The following is a 5,105-nucleotide window of genomic DNA, read 5'->3' as shown; positions in this document are numbered from 1 at the left end:
TTTTTGTTTTTGTTTTTGTTTTTGTTTTTGTTTTTGTTTTTGTTTTTGTTTTTGTTTTTGTTTTTGTTTTTGTTTTTGTTTTTGTTTTTGTTTTTGTTTTTGTTTTTGTTTTTGTTTTTGTTTTTGTTTTTGTTTTTGTTTTTGTTTTTGTTTTTGTTTTTGTTTTTGTTTTTGTTTTTGTTTTTGTTTTTGTTTTTGTTTTTGTTTTTGTTTTTGTTTTTGTTTTTGTTTTTGTTTTTGTTTTTGTTTTCGTTTTTTTTTTTGTATTGAAGTGACAGAGTAATATGCATCTAGTTCATTGCTCTAGTGAGATACCGTGACTTTTTTAAGAATGTCACTTTTTCACATTCTCTTTAAACAAACACGTTTCATGCATCAATGCAATTGATTCAAAGTTTTTCTATTGCATATATATCACAAGAAAACAGTGCTTGAATTGCTATGTTCAAATTTTCAAAAAATGCACATGTATGCATCTAGTTAATTGTTCCAATGATATGATATGACTTTTTATTGAAAAAAGTGACATTTTGTCACTTTTTCTTAGAAAAGTGACAGAATCACATTCTCCTTAAGCAAAAGCCTTACATGCACCAATGTAATTAGTTCAAAATTTTCTTTTTTACATGTATTACCAGAAAACAGGAATTGAATTGATATATTCAAATTTTCAAAAAATACAAACGTAATCACGTATACATTTACTTAATTGCTCCAATGATATGGTAATGGTATGACTTTTTTTTGAAAAAAGTGATAAAATGTCACACTCTCCATGAGCAAACACCTTGCACTCATCCATGTACTCGATTCAAAGTTTTCTTTTTCATATATATTACCAGAGAACAGAACATGAATTATTATGTTCAAACTTTCAAAAAAGCACACGTATGCATCAAGTTAATTATTCCAATGAGAAATAGTGATTGTTTTGGAGAAAAGTCACAGAGAATATCACTTTTTTGTCGAAAAGTGACATAAAGTCACTTTTTTGGAGAAAAGTGATAGAATGTCAATCTTCATGAGCAAACACTTTACATGCATCCATGTAAGTAAATCAAAGTTTTCTTTTTCATATATACTACTAGAAAACAGGCCATTAATTAGTATGTTCAAACTTTCAAAAATGCACATGTATACATCAGGTTAATTACTCCAATGATAAAACGTAACTATTTTGGAAAAAAGTGACAGAATGCCACTTTTCGTAGAAAAGTGACACAATGTCACTTTTTTTGAGAAAAAGTGATAGAATGTCACACTCTCCATGAGCAAACATCTTACACGCATCCATGTAACGGATTCAAAGTTTTTTTTTCTTTTCATATGTATTGCTAGAAAACAGGGTATGAATTGATATGTTCAAACTTTCAGAAAAGCACACGTATGCATTCAGTTAATTGCTCCAATGATAAAGTGTGACTGTTTTGGAGAAAGGTCACAGAATGTCACTTTTTCATAAAAAAGTGACACAATGTCACTTTTTTTTTAAGAAAAGTAGTGACAGAATGTCGCCCTCTCCATGTGCAAACACATTGCACACATTCAAGTAATTGATTCAAAGTTTTCATTTTCATATGTATTATCAGATAACAGGAAATGAATTGGTATGTTTAAACTTTCAAAAAAGCACACGTATGCATCTGGTTAATTGTTCCAATGATAGAGGGTGACTGTTCTTGTAGAAAGGTAACGAATGTCACTTTTTCGTTGAAAAGTGACACAATGTCACTCTTCATGATCAAACATCTTGCAAGCATCCATGTAGTCGATTCAAAGTTTTCTTTTTCATATGTATTACTAAAAAACAAGGTATGAATTGGTATATTCAAACTTTTAAAAAAGCATACGTATGCATCCGATTAATTTCTCCAATGATAAATGGTGACTGTTTTGGAGAAAGGTCACAAAATGTCACTTTTCCTAAGAAAAGTGACAAAATTCCACTTTCTCACCTTCTCCTATGAGCAAACACATTACTAGCATCAATGCAATTGATTCAAAGTTTTCTTTCTCATGTGTATTACCAAAAAATATAGCTTGAATATATATATTCAAATTTCCAAAAACTCACACATGCATATCTAGCTAATTGCTTAAGAGAGATGCTGTGACTTTTTTTGAGAAAAGTGACAGAATGCCACTTTCTCACATTTTCCTTTGAGCAAACATATTGTAAGCATCAATGCAATTGGTTTAAAGTTTTCTTTCTAATGTGTATTACTAGAAAATAGATCTTGAATATGTACGTTCAAATTTTCAAAAACTCACACATGCATACCTAGTTAATTACTCAAAAGAGATGCTGTGACTTTTTTTTAGAAAGGTGACAAAACTCCACTTTCTTACCTTCTCCTTTGAGCAAACATATTGCAAGCATCAATGCAATTTGTTTAAAGTTTTCTTTCTCATGTGTATTACCAGAAAATATGGCTTAAATTATGTACGTTCAAATTTTCAAAAACTCACACTTGTATACTTAGCTAATTGCTTAAAAGAGATGCTGTGATTTATTTATTTTTTTAAAAAAGTGATAGAATGTCATTTTTTCACATTATCTTTTTGTCAAACACCTTGCAAGTATCAATGTAATTGATTCAAAACTAATTTTTCATATGTATTGACACAATCCACTTAATTTCAACAATTTTATTTTCATACATGTTTCCAATCAAATTAATAAAATCGTCAAAAAGAAACTACATAAATGTTAATTATACATTATGAGATTTAAATTAAATCTAATCATGAAATTCAAACAAAAATGAGATGGATAATGAGTTATAATCATGGAATCCAAAATATAGAAATACCTGTAATTTTGTTTGTGTTTTTGTGGAAGATCTGCTCGACTTTTTTTTCCAGATTTTCAATGTTTTTGTGGATGGTTTCCTCGATTTGAAGAATGAACAAACTTTGTTTATGTATTTGTGGAAGATTTCCTCTTTTTCCTTTCAATTTTCCTTTGATTTTTGCATATTGGAGGCTGATTTATGAAGATTGTCGTGAGTTTAGGTTTTGAGCATATATTTTACGTTCAATTTTAAGTAATTATCATTTAATCCAAGTTTATAATATTTTTTCAAAATAACCCAAAAACATAGGGTATTTTTGTAAGTACCCCAAATATAAAAATAGAAGATTTTATTATAAATTTTTCATATTTCGATAGGGCGATGGGGACCCACTTGCCTCTGCCTTACCTGCCCTCTTTGAATCTCGGCTTGAGTCCATATTTCATCAGGAACCGTGCTGCATGTACATACGCCTCTGCCAAACAACACACATGGCGGACCTTGAAGTAATTTTTTTTTAACATGTGGGGTTGCCCCTACGGTGAGGGGTCGGTAAGACCCCTGTAGGAAAACAGGACATTTTCCTTTTATCAGTCAAGCTTTGGTGTATACTCTATTTGACATTTTTTTGTGTCAAGCTATTTTCTTGTTGGATACATTTTTGTCAAACACATTGTTCCGTAAACAAAAATTTCTAAGTTAATATATAAAGGAAAATTTTCATAAGTAAGAATTTAAGTATCACATATTTCAAAATTAAGAAAATAAGTTTCAAAATTCAAAAATCAGATTCTTATTAAAATTTATTTATGATTTAATTAGTTAATTAATTATTTTATTAATTAAATATATTTAGGTCACGGATCTATACAATTTGGTCACAAATTAACAATATAATTATTTACTTATTATTTTTTGGTCACAAATCAAAAATTTTATGCCACAAATTTTTTTACAATCACAATTCAAAAATTTTGTAAGTCACAATTTGTTTATTGGTCACAAATAAAAAAATAATTAGTCATAGATTAATTTTTACTCACGACTTATCATATTATTGGTTACAACTTATTTTTCAGTCACAAATTAAAAATTTTATAGGTTGCATATTGTTTTTCGGTCACGAATCAAAAATTTTATATGTCACAGATTAATTTCTCGGTCACAACTCAATAAATTATAAGTTATAAACACAATTTTTAGGTCACGTATTATTTATTTATTACAAATTAACCAATTATTGGCCACATTCAACTTATTAGTTGGTCACANGTATTATTTATTTATTACAAATTAACCAATTATTGGCCACATTCAACTTATTAGTTGGTCACAACACATGTGACCACCATTTAGCCACTTCTTGCAATAGCCCACCTCCACCGCTATCGTCGTCGTCATAACTACTTTCTTATTGGTATCATATTGTTTATTGGTCACATATTAAACAATTTAATAGTCACAAATAACAAAATAAGTTGTGACCACCATCAACACTTGCGACAACCATCACCTCCAATAGCATCACTGCCACCATCACCACCAGAACTAACACCATCACTGACAGCAACAACTCGCAAAAAACAGACCACCAAAATAGCGTCACCCATGCCACCAACACAGTGACAGAAACCAACCACCACAACCCATGCCAAAACCACCACAACTACTGCCAGATCTGACCAATATCACAACCACCGACTGCCCAAAACCACCACCACAGTGACCATCAGATCGCGTAACCCACGCCATCCCACACACAAACCTCGGCCACAAATACCACTACCATCGTCGACCGCTCACAGTAGATCGAATAAAAAAACTCCCAAAAAATCAACCACCAGATTCACCCATGCTACCCCACACACATACCACCCACCACAACAACCACCTCTGCTACCTGCCACCGCATAGTAGGTCCAATAAAAAAACTCCCAACAAAAATTGAGGCGACACTGCAGATCGGCGCTTCACATCGCTGTGCCGCCATCGCTACCTAACATCGTAGCACCACCCACTGCTTCACATAGCGATGAGGTTGGATTGCTACAGATTGCTGCAACCGCTAGTGCGAGGGACTTGCACCAACCACATCTTCACATTGAGATGAGGCTTGACTGGTTCAACGTCGTCGACGGTGGTGCGATGGAGGAGAGCAACATCGCGATGAGGGATGAGTGGCAGCGACGCGAGGAGGAAAGAAGATGAAGAGAGGCAGAAAATGGTTCTAGGGTTGGGGTGAAAATTATGTATTTAATTTTTAACCTATACTTATGATATTTTTGATTTTCGAAGAGTGAAAGTTCCCAT

This window comes from Olea europaea, chromosome 11 (assembly GCF_002742605.1).
Source record: "Olea europaea var. sylvestris chromosome 11, O_europaea_v1, whole genome shotgun sequence".
Classification (NCBI taxonomy): domain Eukaryota; kingdom Viridiplantae; phylum Streptophyta; class Magnoliopsida; order Lamiales; family Oleaceae; genus Olea; species Olea europaea.
Note: the sequence above shows the minus strand (reverse complement) of the source record.